At 39.9% G+C, this 20403-nt stretch overlaps 1 pseudogene; it reads left to right on the top strand.

The window, feature by feature from the left end:
• The first annotated feature begins 968 nt into the window (after positions 1-968).
• Positions 969-16174, top strand: LOC115178567 (zinc finger protein 658B-like; annotated as a pseudogene).
• The last annotated feature ends 4229 nt before the right edge of the window (positions 16175-20403 follow it).

Raw genomic sequence — 20403 nt, 5'->3', positions numbered from 1 at the left:
GTCTAGATTTACCAGGTTATTACTAAATAAACTGTTCACCATCTGGGACCATTCAACAGTCTAGATTTACCAGGTTATTACTAAATAAACTGGTCACCATCTGGGACCATTCAACAGTCTAGATTTACCAGGTTATTACTAAATAAACTGTTCACCATCTGGGACCGTTCAACAGTCTAGATTTACCAGGTCATTACTTCTAAATAAAAGTGCTTTTTAGGGTTCTCATGATTTCACAATTGTTGTTTTGATTATTGCTTGAACAGTCCCTAAGATAATATGTGATCTGTTACAGAAAACTGTGTGTGTGTCGCACATCACCACTTCACAGGAGAGGCATTTGAACGAAACCATTTTTTTCCCAGAAATGCCTTCTGGAACATGTAAACTTTCATCTGCCTTAATAACAAACTTGTATGCCATCTGTAAATCCCAATAAAATTGTTACAATTTAGTTGGTTTAGCCACGGAAAAAGTCAGGAACCTTCCCTCTAGCCACGATTGGCTGAGATAATTGATGGGCTGGACATGCCGAGAGATGAGTTTGGATTGGTCTGCCATGTAGCATGCTTCTGTCTATAACATGAGCTGCTCAGTATCTTTCTAATGTTTCCTCTTTTCTCCCATGTTATTCCATTGATACCAGGCACCTGCAACAAAAAGATCAGCTCAGATGTGCGAGTGCCGTTTTCGAAGTTGTGATGGTGGCAAAATACCTAATTTTGGATGCAGTGGTTGTTAGCTTGAATGCTAACGCTCATTGACATAGGCTGGTAGCAAAGCTAGCCAAAGAGCAAGTGCTTTTTAAGTATAAAACAATTGATTTGCGACGACGACACAAACATTATACTTTCAAATGCGCCTTACAATTGTAATTCAAAAGTAGTGTGAAATGGACTCATAAGCAACCTGTAAATGGAGGCTATTTTTGCTGTCAGCCTATGAGAACTCCCCTGAGTTTTCCCCCAATGAGAGTGAATTAGTGAATAGCGACACAGATCTTTAATGCTGCAATTTTTGTAATCACAAGAAAGGGGTCTATATTGGTGACCAAGAGTTGTCTGGCACACTGCTTGGGGTTTCAGCAACTTTAATAACTTATTTATAGCGTAGAACCATCCACTTTACTACTAATATATAAAAAAACAAGACAGAACATGGATGTTGTTGCTCACTTGACTGTTTTATTAATACTATTTTCAAATAAGTTTATAAAACCATTTAAACATTCATTACAGATGTAAGTTGTTATACAACATCATGGGCATCACCTTTTAGCTCAAAATCAACTGTAGATTTCTACTGTAGATTTCTACTTAACCATCTGTCTGACTTTGTTGTTCACACAGGAGAGAGACGTGACTATTGTGGATCCTCTGGGGAGCCTCAACAACATCATGAAGCTGACGAGGCAGAGAAGAGTCTCTCCACATCAGAATGTCTCAAACACCAGCAGAGACCCAGGGGGAAGAAACCTCACCACTGCTCTGACTGTGGGAAGAGTTACTCAAGATTAGATTCACTAAAGGTACACCAGAGAATTCACACTGGAGAAAAAACGAATAGCTGTTATCAATGTGGGAAGAGTTTCACTACATCTAGCCAGCTGACTATACACCAGAGAAAACACACAGGAGAGAAGCCTTACCATTGCTCTGACTGTGGAAAGAGTTTTGCTGTCTCAGGATATTTACAATCACACCAGAGAACACACACAGGAGAGAAGCCTTATAGCTGTCATCAATGTGGGAAGAGCTTTGCTCACTCAAACACACTGATATCACACTTGAGAATACACACTGGTGAGAAATCTCACAGCTGCTCTCATTGTGGGAAGAGATGCACATCTCTAGCAACCCTTAAAATACATCAGAGAATCCATACAGGAGAGAAACCTTATAGCTGTGCTGACTGTGGGAAGTGTTTTGGTTTGTCAGGACATTTAAAATTACACCAGAGAACACACACAGGAGATAAACCTTATAGGTGTGATCAATGTGGGAAGAGTTTTAGTCACTCAGGCGGCCTGATAGTACATCAGAGAATCCATACAGGAGAGAAACCTTATAGCTGTGATCAATGTGGGAAGAGATTTGTTACATCTAATAGTCGTAATATACACCAGAGAACACACACAGGAGAGAAACCTTACCACTGCTCTGACTGCGGAAAGAGTTTTGTTTCGACAGGACATTTAAAAGTACACCAGACAACACACACAGGAGAGAAGCCTTATAGCTGTAATCATTGTGGGAAGAGTTTTGTTACATCTGGTAGCCTGAAAAGACACCAGAGAACACACACAGGAGAGAAGCCTTATAGCTGTGATCAATGTGGGAAGAGTTTTGTTACATCTAGCTGTTGTACTATACACACAAGAACACACACAGGAGAGAAACCTTATCACTGCTCTGACTGTGGAAAGAGTTTTGTTTCATCAGGATGTTTAAAATCACACCATAGAACACACACAGGAGAGAAGTGTCATAGCTGTGATCAATGTGACAAGAGATACTCTGATAAAAGATCTCTGATTAAACATCAGAAAATTCATACATGAAGGAGTTTATCAATGAAATAATGTCACAATGTAGAATGTTTAACATTGTAGTATGAGTATGTTAATTAATAATGTCACAATGTAGAATGTTTAACATTGTAGTATGAGTATGTTAATTAATAATGTCACAATGTAGAACCCTAAACGTTTTCCCCCTTTTCTATTGATTTCAGCGTGATATTAGCCTCATCAGGGGAAAAATCCAGGCTCTGAATTAACAAAAAGTACTATTTATGTCATTAACAAAAAGTGATTGACAAATAAAGTGTTGCGTTACACTTATGTTGGCAACCCACTTAAATCAAAATGCATCACTTCAAACTTTAGCTGGCTGTTTTCTACTAATTGTCCTCTAACCAGTGATGTACACGTTATTCCCAGACTCCATGTGTTTTTTTAACTGTTCTAACCGTACGTGCAATCTCATCTCCCCCTTTCGCGCAATTGATTTCATATCGATATGAGTGATGACAAATAAGTGTTGCGTTTCTCTTCGTTTTAGTGACCCCTACATTTAAATGCATCACTCCAAAATGTAGCTGACTGTCTTCTGCAGGTTGTCGTCTAACCAGTGAGGTAAAATATATCTCCCATCTCCTTGTGTTTTTTGTTGTTGTGTTAGTTTCAACAGCACGTATAACCTGATTTCCCCCCTAATCATTATCAATGGTTTATTGCCAGTTGGCGCATGTCCACCTACGTAACAGCCACTGAAATCCAGTGGCGCGATTTTTGAATCGTTAGAAATACTATTACTTACATTTCTCAAACATATGACTATTTTACAGCTATTTAAAGACAAGAATCTCGTTAATCTAACCCCACTGTCCGATTTCAAAAAGGCTTTACAACGAAAGCAAAACATTAGATTATGTCAGCAGAGTGCCCAGCCAGAAATAATCAGACACCCATTTTTCAAGCTAGCATATCATGTCACATAAACCCAAACCACAGCTAAATGCAGCACTAACCTTTTATGATCTTCATCAGATGACACACCTAGGACATTGTGTTATACAATACATGCATGTCTGTTCAATCAAGTTCATATTTATATCAAAAAACAGCTTTTTACATTAGCATGTGACGTTCAGAAAAAGCATAACCCCGCAAACTTCCGGGGAATTTACTAACAGTTTGCTAAATTACTCACGATAAACGTTCACAAAAAGCATAACAATTATTTTAAGAATTATAGATACATTACTCTATGCACTCGATATGTCCGATTTTAAAATAGCTTTTCGGATGAAGCACATTTTGCAATAATCTAAGTACATAGCCCGGCATCACAGGGCTAGCTATTTAGACACCCACCCAGGTCAGCCTCCACCAAAATCACATTTCCTATAAGAAAAATGTTCTTACCTTGCTTGTTCTTCATCAGAATACACTGCCAGGACTTCTACTTCAATAACAAATGTAGGTTTGGTCCCAAATAATCCATCGTTATATCCAAACAGCGACGTTTTGTTCGTGAGTTCTAGACACTATCAGAATGCTTCATCACGGTGTCGCGCATGGCGCATTGGCGTGACAAAAAATGTCTAAATATTCCATTACCGTACTTCGAAGCATGTCAACCGCTGTTTAAAACCAATTTTTATGCCATTTATCTCGTAGATAAGTGATAATATTCCGACCGGGAATATGCATTGAGCCTAAACAGCCGAATAAAATTTCTCCTCAGGAGCGAATCGTGCACGCGCCTCATTCAAAGGTCCTCTGATCCGCCACTTGCCAAAGCCGATAATGTGTTTCAGCCTGAGGCTGCCTCGTTAACCTTCAGTTATTTCCCGGGCTCTGAGAGCCTATCGGAGCCCTGGGAATTGTCACGTTACAGCTAAGATCCTTACTTTTCAATAAACAGATGCAAGACGCACGACTCCTTGTCAGACAGGGTACTTCCTGCTTGAAACCTTGTCAGGTTTTTGCCTGCCATAGGAGTTCTGTTATACTCACAGACACCATTCAAACAGTTTTAGAAAATTCAGAGTGTTTTCTATCCAAACCTGAACAATAATATGCATATTCTAGCTTCTGAGTTGGTGTAGGAGGCAGTTAAAAATGGGCACATATTTTTTCCAAAATTCTCAATACTGCCCCCTATCCCAAACAGGTTTTAAAACAGTGTTTTTGGTGCTCGTTTACATTTTTTTTTAAGTAATATGATTACTATTGTGTTTGTGTAGATAGTACATTTTATGTTTAGGTTTTCAATATAGAAAAAAGAAAGAAACGCACACCTATAAAGGCGAGGTGCTGGCTAGCGGAGTAGAACACTAGAAAATAAAGGAAAAGCCGCACACTCTAAGAGCTCAGATGCAAAAATTTAATAACCAACGTTTCGACCATTTTTTTAAATATTTGAGTTAACCAATGATATTAGGCCACACTTGGCCATGATTACAAACACTTGTGTGTCTCCTGACACTATATAAATGACTCATCTCGCAGTGTTTGTGATGATACCCTGATGAAGACAGCTTAGCTGTCGAAACGTTGGTTATTACATTTTTGCATCTGAGCTCTTAGAGTGTGCTGCTTTCCTTTATTTTCTAGGTTGTCAATATATCACAAACTGTTTCTGCATATTGGTTATTGATTAGGACATGTTAAAACTGTTTTGACATTGGGCTATCCCACCTAGCAAAATCACATTGAAAAGACAAGAAGACTATGCCCGAGGTCCAAACATCGTTCGGTTTTGGTTGAAAGTTGAAAATATGTATTTTTCAGGTCCTTGTTTCAACGACTTGAAAACAACTTAATTCAACGTACTTGCAGCCTATACACATGGACGCAGTATTATTATTATTATTATTAAAAAGAAATGGGTCTATGAACAATCCATCATCACTCCAGTATTTCTTTACAACATTCAGGTTGTAGTTGACTTCTTTCCACTGAAGAAGTATGACTCAAATCACCTACTATATTTTATTCATATAATATAAATATTATTTATATTTCAAACATTCAGCCTGAAAAAATATAAATGTTTAATAATTCCATTCCTCACCATTAATTAAGTGAATTATTGCCAATACATATTAACATTCTGTTTTGATATTTCATCATATTTGCATTTCATGTAACATTTAGTAATCTTAATTATTTATGCAACCAACTGACAATTTTTGGGTTCAAATTATATTGTTTACAAAGAATGGAATAAAACAAGCTTTTCCTTAGAATGCTCATTAGTCTTTCAGTTTTTATTGTTATTCTTTAGTTTTTTTTACCCTTATGATTGTTTTGTAGTAAATATTTCTGTTTTTATTATTATTGCTTTTATTCGTCCATGTCTGAAATGTGCTGTATAAATAAAGCTTGATTTGATTTGAACATATTGTAAAACAAACGAACCCAATGACCGACCAATCAACAGACTCTTGCAAAACCAATGAACAAATATGTGCAAAAGCAACACGTATCTTGGTCCATTCTAGTATGAAAAACAGATTAAATTCAGTATATCTTCCACTGTCAAAATAGTACATTGTATGTAAGTTTAGTATCTCTTTTCAACCAATCCAGTACATTTTTTTGTTGAAAATTCTTTTTTTTTTTAAATAAAGAAATATGTCAAAGGATTCAACTACTGAAAACTGGAACAAACAAATGGATCAAACAGATCAATCCCACTTTTCCAGCCTGCTGAAGGCGTGGTGGGGTGGTAAACACCACCCCCGGCTCTACCAGGGGCTTGAGGTGGTCTCCCACAGCTCTGCTTATGTCATGTTCTGTGGCCTTGCTGTTCCATTTCTTGACTGTCCCTGCAGCACAGAAACACATTTAGTCATATTATATAAAACACTCAAAGTAATGGATATGGAGCATCTACGGCCTCAGTTACACCTGGCACCTAAATGTGACTTCCGTCATCCGATCAAGCTGGTCTGGATTCACAAAAGTCACAATGTGCTCGCATTAGATTTAGATTTGCCGGGATGGGCATTGTGTTCGGAATTTGACAGTCTGGACGCAATCAGGCCACCAAATATGCATAAGAAATGTAAAGAGACGGGGTGAATGAGTGGGGAAAGTACATTCTACACTGAAGAAAATTATAAACGTAACATGTAAAGTGTTGGTCCCATATTTCATGAGCTGAAATAAAAGATCCCAGAAATGTTCCATAAGCACAAAAACCTTATTTCCCTCACATTTTGTGCACAAATTTGTTTACATCCATGTTAGTGAGCATTTTATCCTTTGTCAAGATAATCCATCCACCTGACAGGTGTGGCATATCAAGAAGCTGATTAAACAGCATGATCAACAGATGCATATCTGTGTTCCCAGTCATGTGAAGTCCATAGATTAGGGTCCAATTTATTTATTTCAATTGACTGATTCCTTATATGAACTTTAACTCAGTAAAATCTTTGAAATTGTTGCGTTTATATTTTTGTTCAGTCTAGACAAATTACATTCATACTAACAAAGAACAAATGTGTGCCTGAGGGGAAATTAACTTACATACAGCCAAAAGGGGTGAGAAATTACACCAATATCAGTGGACAATTTGCACTAATGTAAATAAACATGGATGATGGAACATATTCCCTTTTGCTGATGTGATGAACCACTAAGGGGACATAAATATTTACTATCTAAACCATGTGTGACCTCTCACCTCTCTGGCTGTAGAAGTGTTCTTCCTAACCAGTCCCTCAACGGCTCTCAGACTGAGCTCCACCCTCACTGGGTCCTCAGAGGAGAGGAAGGCTGAGGAGGGATGGAAGGATGAATGGATCAATCAGTCAACAAGTCAGTAATATAAAGAGAGTGTTGATCATCTTAAATGTCCATCTCCCACCCATGGAGAGACCTATATACTGTATCCAGGGTTGGGTAGGTTACTTTCTAAATGTAATCTGTTAGTTACTAGTTCCTGTCTGAAAGTGCCATCAGTAACGTAACTGTTGGATTCCCCAAACTGAGTTACACAATCTGATTACTTTGTTACTTTTAGATTACTTTCCCCTTATTAAGAGGCAAAGGTTAGTACCACAGTAATAAAATCTGATTTGAAACCTAACTTTAACCACACTGCTAACCCTAATGCCTAACCCTTACTTTAATCACACTGATACCCCTAATGCCTAAACCTTACCTTAAATAACCCCAAACTTTTCCACACTGTTAACCCTAACACCATGCCCAAACCTGACACATCGCATGTGCGAGCGTTGCAAAATAAATGTACACATGCATGTTATTCAATCATTGCACCCACACTGCTCGCGTGCGCCAACGAGCGTCTGCGTTGCCAAGCGCTAAAATAGAAGTTGATTCTATTTGTGATGCAGAACCCGCTGCAAGTCCTGCCGCTCCCACCTCCTCATTGGTTTTTAGGAACATATACTCATGTGGGTGATTGAAAGATGAGCTGAGATCGGTCGTGGTAATGCATTTCATTATGAAAGTTAGTTTCCAAATTGCCATAAAAAGTCCAAAAAAAGAAAAAGAAGCCTGGAAGGAGGTGAGATGAATAGAAAGGATTTGGTTTGATCGTTTTATGTGTGGATTAATTTCGGAGTAGAGGACCTTGTTTATATCCTATGACAAATTAGCTAGCAACTGCAGGTTAGCTAGCTAAATAAAGAATCCAAGCAGTACATCTCTCCACAATAGTGTAAGATCTTCATAAATGTGTTCAATTAAAAGTTTACTGATGTCTTGCCACAGATTCCTTACATGAATACAATGCCAAAAAAGATGCAACGCTGTTTCTGGGTGGTCATTACAAAAGGTACAATTTGAGTTTGTTTTCCTACTTCTTCATATAGTGGTTTTCAGGATAATATTTATGAATAATTTTAAAGGAAACTCCCTTAATTTTGTTAACAAGAAGGTATGTGTGTGGCAACATCCAAACTTTTTTCCAACAGATGTTATCAATAAATCCGTTCCAACAAGGAATGACATAAGGTATAGATACAGCATCCTGCTGAAACAAGGTTTGTGTCGCTCTGTTGTTGAATGGACCAAAAGAGAAACAAATCTATCCTACTGATGAGTCAACACGGTCAATGGAAGGTAGGCTCTAAGGGTCAGGTCTTGACATGTTCCTGAATACTAAAACAACACCTGAGGGAATGGCAGCTAAAACAATGGCAACATCTTTAGGTGTTACAGGGACCTTGTAAAGCGATAAGAATTCCTTATAACTGAGTAAAAGGCCCTCTGCATTTACCAGTTGGCTCACCAATAGGATATTATTTACCAGTTGGCTCACCAATAGGATATTATTTACCAGTTGGCTCACCAATAGGATATTATTTACCAGTTGGCTCACCAATAGGATATTATTTACCAGTTGGCTCACCAATAGGATATTATTTACCAGTTGGCTCACCAATAGGATATTATTTACCAGTTGGCTCACCAATAGGATATTATTTACCAGTTGGCTCACCAATAGGATATTATTTACCAGTTGGCTCACCAATAGGATATTATTTACCAGTTGGCTCACCAATAGGATATTATTTCGGAACCAATATTATGAAAACAAAGAAGTATTTTCATACAATATGTCCCGATTATTCCATATATAATCTGTGTGGAGAAAAATGATGCTTATAAATGAAGGACCATGACAAGAAAACCTGCCGATGAAAAGCAGAAAGTTTCACTGGAACTTTGTCAATATTATAATTACAAACCAACATGAAGTTATGGCCACTGGAACTTTATCAATATTATAATTACAAACCAACATGAAGTTAAGGCCACTGGAACTTTATCAATATTATAACTACAAACCAACATGAAGTTAAGGCCACCAAAAGTAGAGAAGACATGATGAGGAATAAAATTCCATAGAAGTGGGTCTTAGGAATTGTTTTATCCAATTGATATTATTAGTATTATTTAAGGTAGTAAAGTCCAGAAAATTCAGGCCACCATTCTCATAAGTGTTCATTACAACAGTTGCCCTAATGTAATGGGTCACGGTTTCTCCACAGAAAGTTGAAAAGTTTCTGGTCTATCTCCTTGCTTATTTTACTGTCAAGATATAAAGATAGAGTATGAAGCATACGAACTTGGTAGAACAGAGTAGATCAATATGACGTTGCGAAATATTGCATTATCAGTAGTTTAGAAGATAGCCGGAAACAAGTTAATAAATAGGTAATAACGCAAAAACATAGCTGTTTGTACTTATAGGTATCCAGATCGTGACTACAACTCCGTTACTAAGTCTTTAACCACACTGTGTTGTTACATTGGTGGGTAAAAACGAATGCCCCCGAACCGTTAACTTGTTGTCTGAAAATAAAATATACATTTTACTCAACTGTGTTACCCACTCCAGCCAGCAGATGGCGGTATGGGAATTTAAGGCAATGCTGTTAGTGTGACGTATAATCTAGTGGACGGAACGCTTCTTTCAACAGCAGCAACAGTTAGTAAGAAACCTCGGTAGCTTGCTAGACAAAATAGCCGATCCAATAAAGCTCTTTAGACGCTTTCGTGTATATCAGCCTCTGTGTTTTAAACCCACTTCTTTCGTCTTGTTTGTTATCCCATTTATTTATAAATTTTACGTTGTTATTAGTCAGCTAGCGGGCTGGTTAAGTTAGCATTAGCCTAGCTAGCTAACATTCCCGACCATGAGCTCACTAAGCTACTCTCCTCCTGCTAAAGAAGAGCAGGCCTGCTGGACGGAGAAAGAAACTCTCGTTAAAGAGGAGGAGGAAGAGGAGGATGTCACAATACAAAAACAAGTAGAGGGTGAGGCTTTTACCGTGAAAGAAGAAGAGAAAGACGTTACAGTGAAAGAAGAGGAAGACGCGTTTAGAGTGAAAGAAGAGGATGTTACTGTAAAAGAAGAGGAGGAAGAGAACGTTTTTGGAGTGAAAGAGGAGGAGGGGGAGATGACTGTCACATCGAAAAAGGAGGAGGAAGAAGAGGAGGAAACTGGATATCTGGGCCCGGTTTCCCAAACGCATCTTAAGGCGTCCAATGGTTCTAATGATGAACTCAGCCGTAAGATGGTTTTGGGAAACCGTTCCCTGATTAACACTAGTAAGTACTGTCTTAAATACAGAGGCACAAACTCTGCAGTTGTTGAACTGATGTGTGTTAAAGGGGAAATCTGCAGTTGTTGAACTGATGTGTGTTAAAGGGGAAATCTGCAGTTGTTGAACTGATGTGTGTTAAAGGGAAAATCTGCAGTTGTTGAACTGATATGTGTTAAAGGGGAAATCTGCAGTTGTTGAACTGATATGTGTTAAAGGGAAAATCTGCAGTTGCTACATCCATAGTCAGACTATTTATTTATAGCCATTGATTCTTGAAGAATATAACACATGCCTCATGAGCTTAGTTCAACTGTTGTACCCCATCAGAACCTCAAATAAGCTTGTTTTACTCCAATGTTCAGAAACAATGTAAATCAACACTGTATAGCCTCAACATGGTTAAAACTATAATGTTGATATCATGGATGGTCAGTCCTTGTATCCATAGGTCTGTCTATGAATTTGAGAGTAGTTACATTTCTCCAGCCCCATCCATCATCTTATTACCAAAACAGTGGTGGAATTACAGCTTTGTTATTGTTTGAACTGCAGATTGGTTGGTTGATTGATGTGGCTTTTTTAAAGGGACAAACTAGGATTTAAACAGAAACAAAATGGCTCCCCAGAGACTTGGTTTGGTAAACAGCTGAGGGATGGGGGCTGGAGAAATATAACCACTCTCACATTCATAGAGAAAGCTATTGTATCAACCTTAACCCAAAACCTAGAGACCTCGTCAAGAAGTTCAGACATCTTGGCGTAACAGTTATAAGGTGTTGGCTGGACAGTCACTGGACCCAGGTTTGAGTTCAGCTCAGGGCTTCCCCCTGAATTCACTACACTATGAATACAAGGACTGGCCATCCATAAGGTCAAAATGCTAGTTTTCACCAGATTTTGATGCTCTACAGTGTTTGTTTACACAAGTTTATGTTTTTGTTTCTGATGGTGTTATACAAGCTTATGTTTTGGTTTCTGATGGGGTTCAAAACAGCTGAAACATTTGAGTCATTTCTAAGTTATATTCTTCAAGAATCAATAGCTATTATGGCTGACCCTATTTAGTCGTTTGTTCGGTCAGATTGTTTTAGTCAAACTGTCGCAAATATATTATTATGTACGTACAGTCACTGTGGCGACGACGTCATCCATGCCCTTATTAATGAAGCCGTTGACTGATGTGGTAAACTCCTCAATGCCACCGGATGAATCCCTGAACATATTCCAGTCTGTTTTAGTGAAACAGTCCTGTAGCTGAGCATCCGCTTCATCGGACCACTTCCTTATTGAGCTGGTACTTCCTGTTTCAGGGTTTGCTTGTAGCAGGAATCAGTAGGATAGAGGAATGTTGATATTTACCAGATGGAGGGTGAGGGAGAGCTTTGTATGTGTCTCTGTGTGTGGACTAAAAGTGATCTAGTTTTCCCTCTAGTCCCCCTGATCTTACCAGATTCTGCTGTTCTGATCTAGTTTTTCCCTCTAGTCCCCCCTGATCTTACCAGATTCTGCTGTTCTGATCTAGTTTTTCCCTCTAGTCCCCCCTGATCTTACCAGATTCTGCTGTTCTGATCTCGTTTTCCCCTCTAGTCCCCCCTGATCTTACCAGATTCTGCTGTTCTGATCTAGTTTTTCCCTCTAGTCCCCCCTGATCTTACCAGACTCTGCTGTTCTGATCTAGGTTTTCCCCTCTAGTCCCCCCTGATCTTACCAGATTCTGCTGTTCTGATCTAGTTTTTCCCTCTAGTCCCCCCTGATCTTACCAGATTCTGCTGTTCTGATCTAGTTTTTCCTTCTAGTCCCCCCTGATCTTACCAGACTCTGCTGTTCTGATCTAGTTTTTCCCTCTAGTCCCCCCTGATCTTACCAGACTCTGCTGTTCTGATCTAGTTTTTCCCTCTAGTCCCCCCTGATCTTACCAGATTCTGCTGTTCTGATCTAGTTTTTCCCTCTAGTCCCCCCTGATCTTACCAGATTCTGCTGTTCTGATCTAGTTTTTCCCTCTAGTCCCCCCTGATCTTACCAGACTCTGTGGTTCTGATCTAGTTTTTCCCTCTAGTCCCCCTGATCTTACCAGACTCTGCTGTTCTGATCTAGTTTTTCCCTCTAGTCCCCCCTGATCTTACCAGACTCTGCTGTTCTGATCTAGTTTTCCCCTCTAGTCCCCCCTGATCTTACCAGACTCTGCCGTTCAATCCTGTCGATGCATAGAAAAACCAGCTAGATGTATATTGTCCTTGTTCAGCCATGACTCTGAGAAGCAGCTATATTATATTAGTATATTGCAGTTCTTAATGTTCCGTTGATAGGAGAGTCTCAAACAGACCTTGTCCAGTGTATTCTCCAGTGATTGCACATTTGCCAATAGAACTGAGGGTAGAGGAGATTTATTCACTCTAGGCTCATCAGGGTGCCCCCTGCGCGGGGCTCTATAGAACCTTCTTCGAGTATCAGGGATTTGGGCCTGGTCCCGGACAATCAATATGTCTTTCTCCTCTGACTTATTGAAGTAAAAGTCCTCGTCCAAGTCAAGGTCAGTGAAAAGTGTTCTGATATCCAGAAGCTCTTTCCGGTCATAGGAAACAATGGCGGAAGCATTATGTACAAAACAAGTTATGATCAGCATAAAAAACCTCACAAAATACCAAATTGGTCAGGAGCCCATAAAACGTCCGCTTTCCAATGCAGCACCATTCTAAATACAATTTTCACGAATTAGACTACGTGAACAAGAAGCACAAGATATTTTAATGGATGTGAGATAATTACCTTCTCTGTAATATAGTATAGCTTTGAAATCGGGACATTATGTACTTTCGAGGAAAATAGGCAGGTTTCTTGACTGGTTTTTAGAAGGGGTTTCGTGACTATGAGCTTAGCAAGCACGTGACGCAGCGTGACAACGTGAACTCGATTGGTCGACAGTCTGTTGGACGGGCGTTAGATGTTTGGAAACTTTTGAAACTTTTCCAGAAAGTTTTTCCTTTAAAACATTTTGGTTTACTAGCCTGTTAAATTTGAATCGCATGACGCGTTTGCTCTCAGTTAATCATGTGCTTGTAGATATTTCAATTTCTACTGTTTTTTTGCGATTGGCTTTACGAGCTGTGCTGGCTGGAATTGCATGGAGTACCAGCGTTAGCCTACGTTGCCTCCATCATGCCGCCCAAAGTTAAAGGTTGGAGTAATGGAGAGAACAGTGTTTAACTGTGACAGGTACGTGATCTTTTACATCAATATAAATATGTCCACAAGCAATCGTTACAGCAACAGGAAAATAGCTTCAAGAGCCTTGTCCAAATACTGGTGGATTGAACTAACAACAGAAGGGACGATCTGACCAGAGAGGTCCAAGACCTTAAGAACAGTTTACAGTTCTCCCAGGGAGAGGTTCATGTCCTGAAAGAGACTTGCAGCAAGATGGCAACAAACTGTAAGTCCCTGTGAGATGACGTCATCACTGTCTGTGAATTATTATTACAGATGACATCATCACTGTCTGTGAATTATTATTACAGATGACGACATCACTGTCTGAATAATTATTACAGATGACATCATCACTGTCTGTGAATTATTATTACACATGACATCATCACTGTCTGTGAATTATTATTACAGATGACATCATCACTGTCTGAATAATTATTACAGATGACATCATCACTGTCTGTGAATTATTATTGCAGATGACTGGGGAAACAGACTATCAAGATCACGTGTCAAACACAAGGACCACCGGCCCAATCCGGTCCGTGACACATTTCTATATGACCCGCGCAGTTATTTGGGTTGTCAATTCAGTTTGGCCTGCTTCCATACCGCTCGTGATGTGCTGCACTACAAGTCCCAGAAAGCACTGCCAACGTTCTGTACGCCTAACGTCAGTGGATTGCCACAGACACACCCCTCTTCCCAGATCCACACACAGACCAACACACGAGCCAGCCAGTGTGCTGTATCATAACACTAATGGTATCTACCAGACTGAAAGTTTAAACATGTAGGCTTAACAATGAATAACCTAAAAACGAAACTATTTTATTTAACACATATTAAACCACTTTCTTTTTTAGGCACCAAACAATTTCTATATGCTGTAGACTTCCATTCATTTATTAGACTGGTACCGAACTACCTTCAGACCAGTCTTGTCAGGTTTCTGGGCCTCCTAAAGCAAAACAATGTAGGTGATCATATTAGTGTTGGAGCCCAAACTGTTTGGACGCAACAAACGTTTTTTTTTCCCGTGAGAAGACTGATTTTTACAACACCACTGTTGGGAGGAGTTTCTGCAACATATTGCATGTGCTTCGCCCTCGTGCGGCAATTTCAGCACAGAAAGGGGACTATATTCTAGCCTAGAGTCATCAATGTTACTACTCAAGTGAAAAAAATAAGACAAAATATGACTGTTGTTGATCACTGACTGTCATATTAAGACAATTGTCAAATAAGTTTATAAAAGCATTTAAATATTCATTACAGATGTAAATTGTTGTACAACATCATGGGGATCACCTTTCAGCTAAAATAAACAGTGGGTTTCTGCTGTTATGGGCCTTTAACCATCTGTCTGACTTTGTTGTTCACACAGGAGAGAGACGGGACAATCGTGGATCCTCTGGGGAGCCTCAACAACATCATGAAGCTGACGAGGCAGACAAGAGTCTTTCTACATCAGAACACCACAAGAAACACCAGCGGAAACCCACAGGGAAGAAATCTCATTACTGCTCTGACTGTGGGAAGAGTTACTCAAGATTAGATTCACTAAAAGTACACCAGAGAATTCACACAGGCGATACAGCTCATTGCTCTGATTGTGGGAAGAGATTCACCTCTTCAGCAGACCTAAAAAGACATGAGAGAATCCATACAGGAGAGAAGCCTTATAGCTGTGATCAATGTGGGAAGAGATTTACTCACTCAAGCTGTCTGAAGGTACATCAGAGAACACACACTGGAGAGAAGCCTTATAGCTGTGATCAATGTGAGAAGAGATTTGTTACATCTAGCCGTCTGACTATACACCAGAGAACACACACAGGAGAGAAACCTTATAGCTGTGATCAATGTGGGAAAGGTTTTAATGTTCGAAGCGGCCTGAAAACACACCAGACAACACACACAGGGGAGAAATCTTTTAGTTGCTCTGACTGTGGGAAGACCTTTTCAAAATTATATACATTACAATTACACCAGACAATTCACACTGGGGAGAAACTTTATAGCTGTAATCAATGTAGGAAGAGTTTTAATCACTCAAGCTTGCTGAAGGTACATCAGAGAACACACACAGGAGAGAAATCTTTTATAGCTGTGATCAATGTGGGAAGCGATGTGTTACATCTAGCAGACTGACTATACACCAGCGGACACACGAGAGAACCCTTGTAGCTGTAATCGATGTGGGAAGAGTTTTACTCAGCCAAACATCCTGATATCACACCAGAGAACACACATAGGAGAGACACCTCATAGCTGTGATCGATGTGGGAAGAGATACGCTGGTAAAAGATCTCTGATTAAACATCAGAGAAAATACATATATGAAGGAGTTGTTTCATGACATCAATACGATAATGTCACAATGTAGAATGTTTTAACATTGTAGTAGGAGTATTTTAATGATGTCACAATGTAGAACCCTAAACGTTTACATTTTTGAAAACATTTTAGTCATTTAGCAGACGCTCTTATCCAGAGCGACTTACAGTAGTGAATGCATACATTTCATAATTTTTTTTTCCCGTACTGGTCCCCTGTGGGAATCACAACCCTGGCGTTGCAAACACCATGCTCTACCAACTGAGCCACACGTTTGCCCCCTGTTCTATTGATTCCAGCATGATATGGATATTAGCCTCAGGGGGAAAATCCAGGCTCTGAATTGAAAGAGTCCTATTGATGTGACACAACAAGTGGTGTGTTACACTTACCACGTTGGCGACCCACTTGAATCAAAATGCAACTCTTCAAAATGTAGCTAGCTGTTCTCTACAAATTGTCCTCTAACCAGTGATGTACACATTATTCCCAGATTCCATGTGGTGTTTGAGCTGTTAGTTTTAACGGGACGTGCAACCTCATCTCCCTCCTCTCGCGCAATTGATTTCAACGTGATATTCGTATGAGTGATGACAAAAACGTGTTGCGTTTCTCTTCGTTTTGGGGACCCCTACATTTAAATGCATCACTCCAAAATGTAGCTGACTGTCTTCTGCAGGTTGTCCTCTAACCAATGAGGTGAAATATATCTCCCGTTTCCATGTGTTTGTTTAGTTGTGTTAGTTTCAACAGCACGTACAACCTGATTTCCCCCCATCAGTGATTTATTGTTACAACAGTGTTTTTGGTGGTTGTGCAGTTTTATAAGGTGGTTGTTTAAAAAAAATACAAGTAATATGATTACTATTGTGTTTGTGTTGATAGTACATTTTATGTTTAGGTTTTCAATATATCACAAACTGCCTCTTCATGTTGGTTATTGATTTGGACACGTTATAACTGTGTTTTGACATTGGGCTCCTCCCACCTAGCAAAATGACATTGAAAAGAAGACTGCCCTGACATCCAATCTACGTTTTTTTTTTAACATTTATTTAAAGACGTATTTTTTCAACGATTACATGTTTTATTATTCCATGCCTCACCATGAAGTGAATTCTTGCCAATACATATTAACAAAGGGCTGTACATTTTGTTTTGATATTTCGTCATATTTACATTTCATGTAACATTAATCATAATTATTATTTATCCAACCAACTGACCATTTTTTGGTACAATTATATTGTTTACAAAGAATGGAATAAAACAAGCTTATATTTTTGGTTGGATATTACGTCCTATTCTTACTATTTTAATCAATGTCATTTCCTTAGAATGCTCATTAGTCTTTCAGTTTTTATTGCTATTCTTGAGTGTTTATCCTCTTATGTTTGTTGTGGTGTAAATATTTAGTGTAGTTTTTATTCGTTTTTATTACTTTTTTTCCTGTGAAGCGCATTGCGTTGCATCCATGTCTGAAATGTGCTGTCTACTGTAAGTCGCTCTGGATAAGAGCGTCTGCTAAATGACTAAAATGTCAAATGTAAAATGTATAAATAAAGCTTGATTTGATTTGAACATATTGTAAAACAAATGAACCCAACCACCGACCAATCAACAGACTCTATCAAAACCAATGATGAAATATGTGCAAAAGCAACACAAATCTTGGTCCATCTCAGTATATATTCAGTGTATCTTCCACTATGTCTAAATAGTGCATAGTATGTAAGTTCCTTATCACTTTTCAACCAATCCAGTACATTTTTGTTGAACATTTTGAAATTGTAGTGTAATATAGAAATACTCATCAACTGGCTGAGTCACCATTTAGTTTGGAAATGATCCAACCATTATGTAAGTTGGTGGAAATGATCCAACCATTATGTAGGTTGGTGGAAATGATCCAACCATTATGTAAGTTGGTGGAAATGATCCAACCATTATGTAGCTTGGTGGACATGATCCATCCATTATGTAGGTTGGTGGAAATGATCCAACCATTATGTAGGTTGGTGGAAATGATCCAACCATTATGTAGCTTGGTGGACATGATCCATCCATTATGTAGGTTGGTGGAAATCCCCATTGACTGGATGAGGGGTCTACATTACACTCAGTGCCCTCCACTAATATTGGCACTAAATATGAGCAAAACGTTTATCCTCTTGGTCTTTCATTCAAAATATTCACAAAAATCTAACCTTTAATTAAAGTCACATAATTAGAAGAAATACATTCTTATCAAATATACACTGCTCAAAAAATAAAGGGAACACTTAAACAACACAATGTAACTCCAAGTCAATCACACTTCTGTGAAATCAAACTGTCCACTTAGGAGCAACACTGATTGACAATAAATTTCACATGCGGTTGTGCAAATGGAATAGACAACAGGTGTAAATTATAAGCAATAAGCAAGAAACCCCCAATAAAGGAGTGGTTCAGCAGGTGGTGACCACAGACCACTTCTCAGTTCCTATGCTTCCTGGCTGATGTTTTGGTCACTTTTGAATGCTGGCGGTGCTTTCCCTCTAGTGGTAGCATGAGACAGAGTCTACAACCCACACAAGTGGCTCAGGTAGTGCAGCTCATCCAGGATGGCACATCAATGTGAGCTGTGGCAAGAAGGTTTGCTGTGTCTGTCAGCGTAGTGTCCAGAGCATGGAGGCGCTACCAGGAGACAGGCCAGTACATCAGGAGACGTGGAGGAGGCCGTAGGAGGGCAACAACCCAGCAGCAGGACCGCTACCTCCTCCTTTGTGCAAGGAGGAGCAGGAGGAGCACTGCCAGAGCCCTGCAAAATGACCTCCAGCAGGCCACAAATGTGCATGTGTCTGCTCAAACGGTCAGAAACAGACTCCATGAGGGTGGTATGAGGGCCCGACGTCCACAGGAGGGGGTTGTGCTTACAGCCCAACACCGTGCAGGACGTTTGGCATTTGCCAGAGAACACCAAGATTGGCAAATTCGCCACTGGCGCCCTGTGCTCTTCACAGATGAAAGCAGGTTCACACTGAGCACGTGACAGATGTGACAGAGTCTGGAGACGCCGTGGAGAACGTTCTGCTGCCTGCAACATCCTCCAGCATGACCGGTTTGGCGGTGGGTCAGTCATGGTGTGGGGTGGCATTTCTTTGGGGGGCCGCACAGCCCTCCATGTGCTCGCCAGAGGTAGCCTGACTGCCATTAGGCACCGAGATGAGATCCTCAGACCCCTTGTGAGACCATATGCTTGTGCGGTTGGCCTTGGGTTCCTCCTAATGCAAGACAATGCTAGACCTCATGTGGCTGGAGTGTGTCAGCAGTTCCTGCAAGAGGAAGGCATTGATGCTATGGACTGGCCCGCCCGTTCCCCAGACCTGAATCCAATTGAGCACATCTGGGACATCATGTCTCGCTCCATCCACCAACGCCACGTTGCACCACAGACTGTCCAGGAGTTGGCGGATGCTTTAGTCCAGGTCTGGGAGGAGATCCCTCAGGAGACCATCCGCCACCTCATCAGGAGCATGCCCAGGCGTTGTAGGGAGGTCATACAGGCACGTGGAGGCCACACACACTACTGAGCCTCATTTTCACTTGTTTTAAGGACATTACATCAAAGTTGGATCAGCCTGTAGTGTGGTTTTCCACTTTAATTTTGAGTGTGACTCCAAATCCAGACATCCATGGGTTGATAAATTGGATTTCCATTGATTATTTTTGTGTGATTTTGTTGTCAGCACATTCAACTATGTAAAGAAAAAAGTATTTAATAGGATTATTTCTTTCATTGAGATCTAGGATGTGTTGTTTAAGTGTTACCTTCATTTTTTTGAGCAGTGTATGTGTGGCACAATTATTGGCACCCCTTCCTTCAATACTTTGTGCAACTTCCCTTTGCCAAGATAACATCTCTGACTGAGTCTTCTCCTATAATGCGTAATGAGGTTGGAGAACACATGGCAAGGGATCTGAGCCCATTCCCCCATACAGAATCTCTCCACATGCTGAGGTCTACACTTGTTGACTCTCCTCTTCAGCTCATCCCACAGGTTTTCTATGGGGTTTATGTCAGGGGACTGGGATGGCCATGGCAAAACCTTGATTCTGTGGTCAGTGAACCATTTTTGGGTTGATTTTGAGGTGTTCTTTGGATCATTGTCCTGCTGGAAGATCCAACCACGGCCCAGTTTAAGCTTCCTAGCAGAGGCAGTCAGGTTTTGGTTTAATATCTGCTGGTACTTGATGGAGTCCATGATAATATGT

This window comes from Salmo trutta, chromosome 38 (genome assembly GCF_901001165.1).
Source record: "Salmo trutta chromosome 38, fSalTru1.1, whole genome shotgun sequence".
Taxonomy (NCBI): Eukaryota; Metazoa; Chordata; class Actinopteri; order Salmoniformes; family Salmonidae; genus Salmo; species Salmo trutta.
Note: the sequence above shows the minus strand (reverse complement) of the source record. Positions and strands in the feature narration are given on the sequence as shown.